Source organism: Heterodontus francisci, chromosome 40 (assembly GCF_036365525.1).
Source record: "Heterodontus francisci isolate sHetFra1 chromosome 40, sHetFra1.hap1, whole genome shotgun sequence".
Taxonomy (NCBI): Eukaryota; Metazoa; Chordata; class Chondrichthyes; order Heterodontiformes; family Heterodontidae; genus Heterodontus; species Heterodontus francisci.
This window is the reverse complement of record NC_090410.1, coordinates 9336044-9350738: the sequence shown is the minus strand read 5'-3', so window position 1 is coordinate 9350738 and position 14695 is coordinate 9336044. Positions and strand designations below refer to the sequence as shown.

The 14695-nt window shown below is 43.4% G+C and overlaps 1 long non-coding RNA gene across 1 annotated transcript; it reads left to right on the top strand.

Moving 5' to 3' along the window:
• Nucleotides 1–1346: 1346 nt before the first annotated feature.
• LOC137353237 (uncharacterized) lies at nucleotides 1347–8850 on the top strand. The gene is made up of 3 exons (XR_010969821.1): nucleotides 1347–1447; nucleotides 3193–3365; nucleotides 8675–8850. It is a non-coding gene; the product is annotated as an uncharacterized lncRNA (long non-coding RNA).
• Nucleotides 8851–14695: the final 5845 nt, after the last annotated feature.

The following is a 14695-nucleotide window of genomic DNA, read 5'->3' as shown; positions in this document are numbered from 1 at the left end:
TCTAATCTGCTGGGTTAGTTCTCACACCTTTAGCAGTTCCCCTTCTCTATAGTTGTTCTTCAGTGTGGGAAAAGAGATGTAACCCTGGCTGATTTCCCCACTCCTTCTGCCCATGAGACCCATTTCTGCAGCCCAACTGCTACCTTGACTTGAGTTTGACGAACAGTAAAAGTTTACCATTCAATCTCAGACTTTCCTGCTCTGAAACTTTGTGGAGAAGTGTTTGACCTGCACCCAGCACCTTGCTCTTCCCGACTGCACTGCTGCAGTTGAGAAGCTGGCTGTGTGGGAACTCATTTCCACAAATTACCACCCCACATCCTACAGCTCCATCCCTCAATGCTGCCTTTCAGCAACTCATTTCTGTGATGTCGTCCTGGCCACCTCAAGATATCACCAGGTAGTTTAAATGCCCACATGCTGAGTTTCAAATAACACTGTTGGCAGAGATAAGAGAGGTGGAGGTGGGAAATGCCCTCCTACACGGTAGAAATCAGGACAGTTTTAGCTGAGCTGCTTTTGCACACTTCTGATTGCAAACGCTTTCAACTCAGTTTCCTTATAAAAATGACTTGCATTTAGACAGCGCCTTTCACGACATCCCAAGATTTTGCAGCCAATTAAATACTTCATTTTTGAAATATAGTCACTGTTGTAGCAAATGCGACAGCCAATTTGTGCATAGCAAGCTCCCACAAACAGCAATGTGATCATGACCAGATAATCTGTTTCAGCGGCTAAAACAAAAGCAAAATACTGCGGATGCTGGAAATCTGAAATAAAAACAGAAAGTTCTGAAAATACTCAGCAGGTCTGGCAGCATCTGTGGAGAGCTACCAGACCTGCTTGAGTATTTCCAGCACTTTCTGTTTTTATTATCTGTGATGTTGGTTGAGGGATAAATATTGTCCAGGACACTAGGAGTAATTCCGTAGCTCTTTGAAATAATGGGATCTTTTACATCTACCTGAGAAGGCACTTTTTTTTTTTTAAGGCCAGCATTTGTTACCCATCCCTTATTGTCCTGGACAACTGTTAAGAGTCAACCACGTTGCTGTGGGTTTGGAGTCACATACAGGTAAGGACAGCAGATTTCTTTCCCTAAAGAACATTTGTGAAGCAGGTGGGTTTTACAACAATTGATAGTTTCATGGCACCATTACTGAGACTAACTTTCAGTTCCAGATTTTTACTAATTAATTGAATTTAAATTCCACCAGCTGCCGTGGTGGGATTTGAACCTGCATCCCCAGGGCATTAGCCTGAGCCTCTGAGTTATTTACCAGCTCAGTGACATTACCACTGCACCACCGTCTCCCCATACAGAGCCTTGGTTTAACATTTCATCCAAAAGGTGGAATCTTGGACAGTACAGCATTCCTTCAGCACTACATTGGGAGTGTTAGCCTGGATTTTATGCTTGAATCCACAACCGTCTGATTCAGAGGTGAGCATGCAATCCACTGAGCGACATATATACTAGTCTGTATTTCCCAGGAACCAAAACTTGATCTCTTGCATAAAATATCTGTGTGCCACAGGCTGAACTGTATTACATTGAGATATGCACTAGAAACAGTACAGGATATATCTATATGCCCTTGATCTCTGAACTGAGGAAAAAGTAATGGTGGTAGAAGTAATTCAGGCTAAACAGCTAATCAAATTTATTGTAAGTTAAATTTACAAAGGCAAAAAGATGAATCAGATTTAATTCTATATTATCGCAAAACAATCGCCGTTCCAAGGGTCTTTGAAACATGAGCGCATTCTGATCTGCAAGTAGGTGAGAAATGAACTTCAGGGAGTCCCTGTCAGCTGCCAGCAACGTGGCACAGCAAAACAGCGAACAGATGCAGAAAGAGTAGGAGCCTGGCTAGGTGTTCGCTGTAATATAAAAGCTGGCAGAAAGGAAGGTCAAAAATATATCCCTCACAATAAGACAAATCTGTCTCGTTACCAATGACCTTTACAGTGACGGCCAATAAACAGGACAATAGGCACCTACAGCTATGAAGAAATGAAGCCTGGCCGAATAACATTTGCTTAATTTGTTTTTTTTGATCTGCTCATCTGTGTATTGTCCATTTACACCTTATCAGCAACAACAATTTGCATTTACATAGAACCTATGACTTATGAGATCTCTGAGACGTTGGTAGCACTCTGAGTCACAAGGTTGTGCACCTGAGCACAAAAATTAAAGCTGACACTTCAGTGCAGTACTGCGGCAGTGCTACACTGTTGGAGGTGCCGTCTTTTGGATGAGACGTTAAACCGAGGCAGAATCTGCCATCTCAGGTGGATGTAAAAGATCCCATGGCACTATTTTGAAGAAAAGCAGGGGAGTTATTCCCCCAGTGCCCTGGAAAATATTTATCCCTCAATCAACTCCACAAAATCAACAGATTATCTGGTCATTATCACATTGCTGCTGTTGGGATCTTGCTGTGCACAAATTGGCTGCCACGTTTCCTACATTAAAGCAGTGACTACACTTCAGAAGTACTTTGTTGGCTGTAAAGCGCTTTGCAGCGTCCTGAGGTTGTGAAAGGTGCTATATAAACGTAAGTCTTTTTTCTTTTTGTAAAACATTGACATTATAGAACAGGTGACGAAAAGCTTTGTTAAAGAGTGCGTGTTAAACCTATAAGAATATTGCAATTAAAACTATTCAATATTTGTCATTATTATGCAACCCTTCTGTCATGCAGAGCATGAATTGCCTGCTCTTGATACCAAATGCCTGTTGAGAATCTATAATTTGGTCAGCAGTAGTTTAAAAGGCAACGGAGGGGGGCTTCAAACTCATGACCTGTTGTTCACCTTTCAAGATACAGAAACAACATTTTTCCAGAAAGAATTACTGGCTGATCCCAACGTATGAGGACAGGCAAAATTGCATATGAAAATTTAAAATACAGAATTTCTTCTGAAGTGATACAGCATGGGTCCACCGATCAGTCACATATATGAAATTGTCAAAAGGTCTCATTCAAAATGGATGCTGAGAGACCTGCTGTGCATTTCCGTCATTTTGATTTTTAATATAAAGTGTTGTGATTGCAGCTTGCAGGTGAAAGTGACTGCACCGAACTGACAGGAATGGCTGATACGCCTTCCCCAACCTGCTCAGCAAAGCATTGCAGCTGTTGATTCAATTCTGCAATAATCTCTGTTATTGTCTTAAAGGTTTTGATTACAACTCAATATGAGGAACTGGGTGGTGCCTTGTGTTACAACAGTGGCCATTCATCCCTGAGAACCAGTTCTGAAACCGATCCAAATAGGGATGAAGGTCACTTGTCTCCAGTGAAGGAGTGGGTGGCGTGTGAAAGCTTTGTCCCTTAATACAGCCTTAAAGAGTGAGTATTCGACATCTAAAAACTAAATTATGACATTACACAGTGGGGCAATAACTCACATTTGTATGAAATTTCTCTCTCTCCAGATTCAAATATTTCAATGCTTTCCCATTCTCCAGGCATCAGCTCATCTGAAATAGCCCATATCCTATCCCACACTTGACCATCACTCACATCCTTGTTGACTCAAACTGTTTTTTCCTTCACCCCCAACACCTTAAATTTTAAACTCTCACCCTTATGCTTAAAACATAGGAAGCATGAGTCAGCCATTCAGCCCATCAAGCCTGTTCTGTCATTCAACTAGATCATGGCTGTTCTGTGCCCAAATTCTTTTATCCCCTGTCAATCCTTGACACCCTTAACCTAATAAAAATATTTCCATTTCAAGTCTTGAAAATTTCAATTTAAAATTCCTTCATGGACCCCACCCCTCCCTATTTCTTGAAACTCCTCCAATCCTTCAGGACTTGTTCGTCCTGTTGAGTAGAGTCACTGCCCTGTCTTGCCTCTTTTAACAGATCTAAATATCTGCCTTCGCTCGTGTCCCTTTACTCCTTCCAATTACAGAAAGGCTTCCGAATGTTTCTAACTCATTCGTAATGCCCACTTTTAGTTTTTCTCATTCTAGACCATTGAAGTAGACAGTGCTATATGAGCCCAATTTTAACTCTGTACGTGAAAGGTTTCGTTTGAGTTAAAGTCCTGAAAGTGGGTTTAAAAGACTCACATTGAGAATCTCTAATGGCATTTTGTACACTACAGCGACGTAGTCATAGGAACAGGAATAGGCTATTCATCCCTTGGAGCTTGGGCCGCTGTTTGGGTAAATCACAGCCGATCTGTACATCAACTCCATTTATTCCCTAAACAAAAGCAAAATATTGCAGATGCCGGAAATCTGAAATGAAGACGCAGCAAATACTCAGCATGTCTGGCAGCATCTGTAGAGAACGAAACGGAGTTAATGTTTCAGCTCGATGATTTTTCATCAAAATTTGGGGAGTTTTGGTCTCTTTCCCCCCCCCCCCCCCCACAAGTGAAAATCTCTCTGCGTCTACCCTATTGAATCCCTTCATAAGAACTGAAAGAGTGCGATTCCCTGAGCATCTTTTTTACTCTCTCTCCCTATCGCTTACTATCTTTCTCTATCACTCTCTCACTTTCTCCTCTCATAAAAGCACTGACATTTGAAGGGTAGCGATTGGCCCATTCTTCACATGTGAGCTTTGACTTGAGTGTTGGGCAAACTATTCACAATGGCTGTTAGCGTCGCAGTTGGCCTCTATCCTGCCCCCTCACCCAACGTTCATTCGCACGTGCATGCACGCTCGCTTTCAACAGGGGTTACTAGATGAAGATCAGATGCACTGGCTGGTTTCTCCCCCACCCCATGTGGCGCCCCCCCCAACCCCTCCCTGGGACATCAATGCCAATTGCAACACCCTAAGTGCTGCTGCAGCTGTGATCAGTTAAATCAGCACAGACTAGGGATCGAACCTGAAACACGCGCCAGCTCATTTAGAATATCTGGGGGTGCGCAGTAGCATAAATTACTTCCTGCCTTGTCTGCAGCTCTCCTCCTCCTCTTAAATTAAATGCTTCTCATCTCTCGGAGCACATGATATTTAAGCGTTGACAGTGCTTTCAGTAATGTTGCTTCGAAAGATGTTTCCTTTCACAGTCTTCAGTGAAATTGTGGGCGTTGAATTATAAAATAAACCTGCAGAAACAACCGCAGTGAACAGATCTGAACCAGCCAGCATCAGCGGGAAAACATTTAACGCATGCATGGATACCATAGAGGAGGAATTCATGGAGTGTATACGGGATGGTTTTCTGGACCAATACGTTGAGGAACCAACTAGAGAACAGGCCACCCTAGACTGTGTATTGTGTAATGAGAGAGGAATAATTGACAATCTAGTGGCGCGAGACCCCTTGGGGACGAGCGACTATAATATGATAGAATTCTTCATCAAGGAGGAGAGTGACGTAGTTGATTCTGAGACTAGGGTCCTCAATCTTAATAAAGGAAACCACGAAGGTATGAGACACGAGTTGGCTATGATGGATTGGGAAACATTACTTAAAGGGATGACGGTGGAAAGCAATGGCAAACATTCAAAGAGCGCATGAACGAACTGCAACAATTGTTTATTCCTGTCTGGCGCAAAAGTAAAATGGGAAAGGTAGCCAAACCATGGCTTACAGGGGAAATTAGTGATAGCATTAGATCCAAGGAAGAGGCATACAAATTTGCCAGAAAAAACAACAGACCTGAGGATTGGGAGCAGTTTAGAATTCAGCAAAGGAAGACCAAGGGATTGATTAAGAAGGGGAAAATAGAGTACGAGAGCAAGCTTGCAGGGAACATAAAAACTGACTGTAAAAGTTTCTATAGATATGTGAAGAGAAAACTATAGGTTATGGCGAAGACAAATATAGGTCCCTTACAGTCAGAAACAGGGGAATTTATTATGGGGAACAAAGAAATGGCTGACCAACTAAATGCATACTTTGGTTCTGTCTTCGCAAAGGAGTACACAAATATCATACCAGAAATGTTGGGGAACACCGGGTTCAGTGAGAGGGAGGAACTGAAGGAAATCAGTATTAGTAGAGAAATGGTGTTGGGCAAATTGATGGGATTGAAGGCTGATAAATCCCCAGGGCCTGACAATCTACATCCCAGAGTACTTAAGGAAGTGGCCCTAGAAATAGTGGATGCATTGGTGGTCATCTTCCAAGATTCTATACACCTTGGAACAGTTCCTACAGATTGGAGGGTAGCTAATGTAACCCCTCTATTTAAAAAAGGAGGTAGAGAGAAAACAGGGAATTATAGACCAGTCAGCCTGACGTTGGTTGTGGGGAAAATTCTAGAGTCCATTATCAAAGATTTCATAGCAGAATACTTGGACAACAGTGGTAGAATTGGACAGAGTCAGCATGAATTTACAAAAGGGAAATCATGCTTGACAAATCTACTAGAATTCTTCGAGGATGTAACCAGTAGAGTTGATGAGGGGGAGCCGGTGGATGCGGTTTATTTGGACTTTCAGAAGGCTTTTGACAAAGTCCCACATAAGAGATTAGCGTGTAAAATTAAAGTGCATGGGATTGGCGGTAGTGTATTGCGATGGATAGAAAATTGGTTGGCAGACAGGAAACAAAGAGTAGGAATAAATGGGTCTTTTTCCAAACGGCAGGCAGTGACTAGTGGGATACCACAGGGATCGGTGCTAGGACCCCAGCTATTCACAATATATATTAATGATTTCGATGAGGGAACTAAATGTAATATCTCCAAATTTGCAGATGACACAAAACTGGGTGGGAGGGTGAGTTTTGAGGTGGATGCAGAGAGGATTCAGGGTGATTTGGACAAGTTGAGTGAGTGGGCAAATGCATGGCAGATGCAGTATAATGTGGATAAATGTGAGGTTATCCACTTCGGTAGCAAAATCAGAAAGGCAGATTATTATCTGAATGGCTATAAACTGAGAGAGGGGAATATGCAACGAGACCTAGGTGTTCACGTACACCAGTCGCTGAAGGTAAGCATGCAGGTGCAATAGACGTAAAAAAGGCAAATGGTATGTTGGACTTCATAGCGAGAAGATTCGAGTACAGGAGCAGGGATGTCTTGCTGCAGTTATACAGGGCCTGGGTGAGGCCACACCTGGAATATTGTGTGCACTTTTGGTCTCCTTATCTGAGGAAGGATGCTTTTGCTATAGAGGGAGTGCAGCGAAGGTTTACCAGACTGATTCCTGGGATGGCGGGACTGACGTATGAGGAGAGATTGAGTCGGTTAGGATTATATTTGCTGGAGTTCAGAAGAGTGAGGGGGGATCTCATAGAAACCTATAAAATTCTAACAGGACTTGACAGGGTAGATGCAGGAAGGATGTTTGCGATGGTGGTGGAGGCCAGAACCAGGGGTCATAGTCTAAGGATACGGGGTAAACCTTTCAGGACTGAGACGAGGAGAAATTGCTTCACCCAGAGAGTGGTGAGCCTGTGGAATTCGCTACCACAGAAAGCAGTTGAGGCCAAAACATTGTATGTTTTCAAGAAGGAGTTATAGCTCTTGGGGTGATAGGGATCAAAGGATATGGGGGAAAAGTGGGAACAGGTTACTGAGTTGGATGATCAGCCATGATCATAATGAATGGCGGAGCAGGCTCGAAGGGCTGAATGGCCTACTCCTGCTCCTATTTTCTATGTTTCTAAGTCGAAACACTGTGGGACTTGATCAATAAAACTCATCAATCTTTTACAGTCCTTATGGTCCTATGTAAGTTTCCAATAAAATACTGGCCAATGATTGTTCTTTGTAAATCATAGATCCAAGCTTTTTGTCTTCAATACAGGTTTTTAGTTTTCCAACTTCATACTCTTAGCTTTGAAGGTGTGAAGCAGTGGAAGGATTTGCAAGCTTATTAACAGTCTGATAGACCACAACATGAACGTTCGTTCCATGGCTGTTAACCATCTTTATACCAGCCACTATTGGGGTTCGTCTGTTAGTGTCTAATAAGTTCTGTTAATGGATGTTAAATACCGAGTAGTTGAAGGTAATAGGGTGAACAGGTATTGGGTGTTAATTAGTTAATTGTACTCAGATGTATATATAAAGAGCCAGCCAGCACTAGCTGGGTGTGGTTAGGAGTAGAGAAGTAAACTTTGTGGCAAGCAATAAACAGTATCCACCAAAGCATCCTAGTCTCAGCATCTTCTTCACAAACAGGCTTGGAGGTTTTTCTAACAGCAGGAGGGTTTTATGGTCTCCCGGAACCTATGTGTTGAGGGGGTGCTGCCCACACCCACTGGACCCAAGTAACCTGCTGGCTGTCAACCCCAGATTCACTCACTAGGACTATCTGGAGTAGGGTTCGAACTCAGCACCTTCTGACTTAGAGGTGGGAATGCTACCTCTAGGCGAGATGCTCACACTGTTCAATATAAGTGAGTACCTTGGAGTATGGAGGCCATGTCTAAGATTTAAATTCATGTTCCTATTGTTTGGTTTGCATTACAAGCTGTGGATACCAGACATCTCTTGTGTTCTGATTTAGGATTTATCCAAAAATGAGGCAAAGAATGAGCCCTTTCCAACCCTCGAGATCCATAATGTTACATACAAAGGTGACAGGCAGGAAAAGAGCAGCTGATCCAACAAGCCTGCCCCACGGTCATGGTGGCTGCAGTATCATGACTGGGACATTTCCTACTCATTACTCAGCCATAGCCATGTGATCTCAGTGCCATTAATTCTGTAAATTTCCTCTCTGAATCCTTAGGTGATCGAAACTAACCCAGGAGACCACGCAACGGGACAGCCAATGAGTACGAAATGTTCGGGCAACCAGGACTGTTCTGCCTGGGTTGCGGGTTCGATGTCCTGTTCTAAACCACTGCACCAGCCCATTGTAAGACACTTCCCCAAAACTTTCTTTGAAATTCTGATTCACTGACTTCAAGGGTAAGGAAATTCCAGTGTGTTGTATAATGAGTGGCTGATCCAACGTCAACTGTTTTACACCAGAAGTTAAAATAACTCCCAGTGACATTCTTCCCACAATCAGAATTTCTCCATACCAGGAATACATGTATTACGAAGCAGCTAATGATATTGTAAGGTAGGGAATACTGATGCTTTGTGTTCCTGGCCAAAAACATCTTATTTTTCAGATCTAGTGCAGTGTGATTCACTATGTGCTGCTCCATCACCCTCTGTCCCCTCCAATCAACACTGTTTCCTTGTATTTCTTACTCATTTAGTGTTTTGGAAGCTATAGAAAACACATGGCATACTGGGAGTGTTACTGAGTCATAAGGGGTGTGTAACATGACAAAGAGGGATGTGGTTTATTATTTATGCCATGAAGGATTTGTAAACTATCAGAGGTGGTAGTAAATGAGAGTGTGAGATAATGAAAAGCTGCTATACCACAACTGTGCCGTTTTATTTGCTACAATACAAAAGCAAAATCCTGCGGAAGCTGGAAATCCAAAACAAAAACAGAAAATGCTGGAAAGACTCAGCAGGTCAGGCAGCATCTATGGAGAGAAAAGCAAGAGTTAACGTTTTAGGTCAATAACTCTGTTTCTCTCGCCGCAGATGCTGCCTGACCTGCTGAGTATATCCAGCACTTTCTGGGGGTTTTTTTAATGCCGTATTATAGTGCATTTAACGTAAAACCTCTTCACAGCTGGGCTAGACAGGGGAAGAGATGCCAAGCCAAGGAGGGAAAAAATAGGAGGGGCAACCAAAAGCTTGGTAGAAAATATGGTAGAAGGAGAGAGAAGTGGAGAAGTAAAGGGGCTTGAAGAGGGGGTTCGACAGTGGACAAAAGCAGCTGAAGGCTTGGGTGCCAATGATATGTAAGGGGTGAGGTGCACGATAGGACTGGATAGAGGGTGGGGGTTATAAGGCTGGAAGAGGTTGCAAATACAGAGTGGGCAAGGGTGGAGGTGGGATCTGCAGATGAGTTTAAATGTAATAATGAGTGGGCAGCGTAGCCTTTGTTTTTCTGTTTTCCACCATCCCTGAAAGTTCTGTCACTCTCTGGGGTACAACATCCATGGGCACAGCTTCTGGCCCCTCACCCTGGGGTAATTTTCCCCCCGTCAATCTCACCTGGAGACCACACTCCTGTAAATGGCTGGTCAATTCTTCACATGTAAACTCCACTCAATGGATCTTGGCCTGCACTAGCCTTTGGAGGACATCCTTGACCTCACTCAATGCCATTATGCCCATTTCCCAGCTTGGGTGACTGGATAGCGATCTGGGCATCATTACCCCTCCCTCCCAAAACCCCTCCCTAGCATGTGCCAATTTACTGCCCAACCTCTGCCTCTCTGTGATATGCTATCAGTACAGACCACAGAAGGAGCCCTGGAACCTTCTGGTCTGTCTAACTCAGTTCCACCCAGGGTGCTGCTTTAGTCCATTGAGCCTTGGAGTTTGATAGGGGATTTCAGGCATAAAACTGATTGCATATAGTGACACCGCTATTGTAGCCGTAATGGAGATGGTTGGATAATTCCCCTATCAATCACGCCTGGAGACCACACTGCCGTAAGTGACTGGGATTGATTTTATGCATATCATTTATATTATGAAACTATCCTCCACTGACTGCGTTTTGCTGGAGGAATAATCCTGCTTTTATCGGGAGAAGTTGCAGTAGTTTCAGTCATGAATTCTGTTTCCTGCAGTTTGTAGAGACTATTTTTAAATACACGGTGTTTGCAGAGCACATAGACTGCAATTGCTGGGAGATGGACTGTTTACTGTGAGCCCTGCCATAATTCCTGCTCCACCTCCAACTCATTGGCTAACACATTGGTATCAATAGACACTCTACATCAAACTTGCATGATAACTTTCCATGGAATGACATGCAGTGAGCAGTACCCCTATGGTGCTTTACACCACTCTCCCTACGGTATATTCCACTCTTTACACATATAGGACTGGCCAAAGTCATTCAGTGCAACACTTTCCACCCTACGTCCCCAATTGTGTTCAACTTTTCTTCCCCTAACAGAGCTGTTGAGTTTTTAAAAATCAGAATGGTCTTCCATCTATTCGAAATCACCTTGGTTGGAACACTGGGCTGTAATATTTCAAACATCACTTTGGTTTTGTCAGCTGTGGTTCAGTTGATAGCACTATTGCCTTTGAGTCTTGAGGTTCTGGGTTTAAGTCCCACTCAAAGACTTGAGAGTATATAAATCAAGACTGATATTCCAGTGCTACACTGTCAGAGGTGCTATCTTTTGGAAGAGACATTAAACTATGGCCCTGTCTCGCCCCTCAGTTGGATGTAAAAGATCCCTCGGCACTATTTCAAAGAAGTTATCCCTGGTGTCTTGGCCAATATTTATCCTTCAATTGACATCACCAAAAACAAATTATCTAATCATTATCACATACCTGTTTGTGGGAGCTTGCTGCGTGCAAATTGGTTGCCAGGTTTCCTACATTACAATTGTGACTACACTTCAAAATAAAATGTACTTCATTGGCGGTAAAGCACTTTGTGACACCATGAGGTGGTGAAAGGTGCTATAGAAATGCACCTCTTTGTGCAATGTCAGAAAATATTATCTTATTAGTTAACTATACTGCTCTCTATATGACAGGAGATCTGTCTGTTGATTGAGTTTGGTTGACATTTACCTGGAATGTAACTTAACCAGTTTGAGAGAGAGAGAAAGAGGAACTAGTCTGAGATACGAAAGAACAAAGGATATAATTGCAACCAGTAATCTTGTTTATTGTGAGGTTTGAAGGGGATAGACTTATTGCATTTTACTGAAGTGAAGGGATACGTAAGGAACTGCTTCTGAAAATGAAGACTCGTTACTCCATCTCTTACTGTATGACTTGGTGGAAATAAATAATTTTTCATTTACATAGAAACATATGAAATAGGAGCAGGAGTAGGCCATTCGGCCCTTCGAGCCTGCTCCGCCATTCATTATGATCATGGCTGATCATCCAACTCAGTAACCTGTTCCCGCTTTCGCCCCAGACCCTTTGATCCCTTTAGACCCAAGAGCTATATCTAACTCCTTCTTGAAAACATCCAATGTTTTGGCCTCAACTGCTTTCTGTGGTAGTGAATTCCACAGGCTCACCACTCTCTGGGTGAAGAAATTTCTCCTCATCACAGTCCTGCGGCACAGTGGCGCAGTGGTTAGCACCGCAGCCTCACAGCTCCAGTGACCCGGGTTCAATTCTGGGTACTGCCTGTGTGGAGTTTGCAAGTTCTCCCTGTGTCTGCGTGGGTTTTCTCCGGGTGCTCCGGTTTCCTCCCACAAGCCAAAAGACTTGCAGGTTGGTAGGTAAATTGGCCATTATAAATTGTCACTAGTATAGGTAGGTGGTAGGGAAATACAGGGGCAGGTGGGGAGGTGGTAGGAATATGGGATTAGTGTAGGATTAGTATAAATGGGTGGTTGATGGTCAGCACAGACTCGGTGGGCCGAAGGGCCTGTTTCAGTGCTGTATCTCTAAAACAAAACAAATAAAACAAACAAAACTGAAAGATTTAACCCGTATCCTTAGACTATGACCCCTGGTTCTGGACTCCCCCACCATTGGGAACATCCGATCTGCATCTACCCTGTCAAGTCCTGTTAGAATTTTATAAGTGTCTATGAGATCCCCCCTCACTCTTCTGAACTCCAGCGAATATAATCCTAACCAACTCAATCTCTCCTCATACGTCAGACCCGCCATCCTAGGAACCAGTCTGGTAAATCCATCCCTCTGCCTTCTCCTCCTCTCTCGATAACTCTTGCTGGAGTACTGTAATATAGATAGTAGCCAGGGGTACAGTCCCGCAGATGGACTGAGTTCCATCAATCCCGTTGTCTCCCTTGCTGAAATAGGATAGCCTTAAACAGGCTGGGCGATAGAGACTGGGGCCCTCCTGTTCTGTTTGATTCAATGAGCCACTGAGGCCACTGTGTGGGATACGTCACAGGTGAACCATGGGAACCACACCCAAAGGCATGCTGGGAGCATTGGCCAATAGTGCCACCCTTCCCCCATCTGCACCTTCCTTTTTACATACTTGTGCCACAAAGACAATTCAGCAGCAACTAATTGCATTTACATAGCGCCTTTAACACAGTAAGGCGCTTCACAGAAGTGTTACCAAACAAATTTTGAGGCCAAGACTCGTAAGGAAATATTAGGACAGGCGACCAAAAGCTTGGTCAAAGAGGTAGGTTTTTTAGGTGCCTCTTAAAGGAGGGGAGAGGGGCGGAGAGGTTTCGGGCGGGAATTCCACAGCTTAGGGCCTAAGAAGCTGAAGGGACAGTCGCCAATGGTGGAGCAATTAAAATAGAAGATGGACAAGAGGCCAGAATTGGAACTGAGATATGTTGCACTTTACTCAGTGTCTGTTGACAGCACCATACCAGCCATTGAGTTGGAGTAAATTGCCAGTGTGTCAAAGAGTTTCAAATAGTTATCTGTCACTGATAGAAGTGTGGGCAAATATAATCCAGATTTATCTGTATAATCTCTTCCTGGACTGTTTAAGCATTTCTTTATCAAGGAAACAATTTGCATTTAAACTGTACCCCTTAGGAGGTCCCACTGCACTTTACAACCAATGAATTAGTTTTGTAATGTAGTCACAGTTATAATGCAGGGAACTCAACAACCAATTTGCACACAGTAAGAAAAAAGAACCCTTAAGCAGCAATGAGATACACGACCAGAAAATCGTTTTTTTAGTGATGATGATAGATGATTAAGGGGTGATCTAACTGAGGTATTTGATGATTAAAGGAGTTGCTGAGGGAGAAAGAAAGAAGTTATTTCATCTGGTGGGGCAGTCCTTAAAATTAAAGCTCAGCCCTTCTGAAGTGATGTCAGAAAGCACCTTTTCACACAAAAGACAGTGGAAATTTGGAACTCCCTCTGCAAAAAGCTGTTGAAAATTGAAAATTTTTTGTTAGGCAAAGGTGTTACAGTTTATGGGACCAAGGCAGGGAGATAGATTTGCGGAACAGGCTTGAGCAGTTGAATGTCTTACTCCCGTTCTGTTCAATGTTCCAGGATCATCCCAGAATGCAACTGTAACACCAGCTCCTCTTTGCTACAAACTGCCTTCTTAAACCCCTCTACTCTAACAAGAGCGCAGAGTCATGGATTTCTTTGTCATGGGGATTGAGTCCTTTTTTAAGCTGCCTCTGGCACTTCTGTCAGCCCACTGGGCCAAACTTCCCCTGATATTTCCTCACTACCCTAGCCCTGAATTGCATTGTTCTCTAGTTCCTCTCTAAGCTAGTCAGAGCTCATTTTGTCCATGAAACCCACTTCCTGCTCCTCAACTGAGAGACTTTGGAGAGAAGATGGCGTCGTGGTAATGTTACTGGAGTAATAGTCCAGACTAATGCCCTTGGCGCATGGGTTCAAAGTTCACCATGACAGCTGGTGGAATATAAATTCAATTAATTAGTGACAAATCTGGAATTGAAAGCTAGTCCCAGTAATGGTGCCATGAAACGATCATCGATTGTTGTAAAAATCCAAGTCATTTAGGGAAGGAAATCTGCCAACCTTACCCGGTCTGGCCTACATGTGACTCCAGACCCACAGCAATGTGGCTGACCCGTAACTACCCTCTGAAATGGCCTCACAAGCCACTCAGTTGTCAAGAGCAATTAGTGATGGGCAACAAATGCTGGCCTTACCACTAATGCCCACATCCCGCATAAACAAATTAAAATACTCCTGTGAAGCACCTTGGGACGCTTTATAATGTTAAAGCTGCTATATAAATACCAGT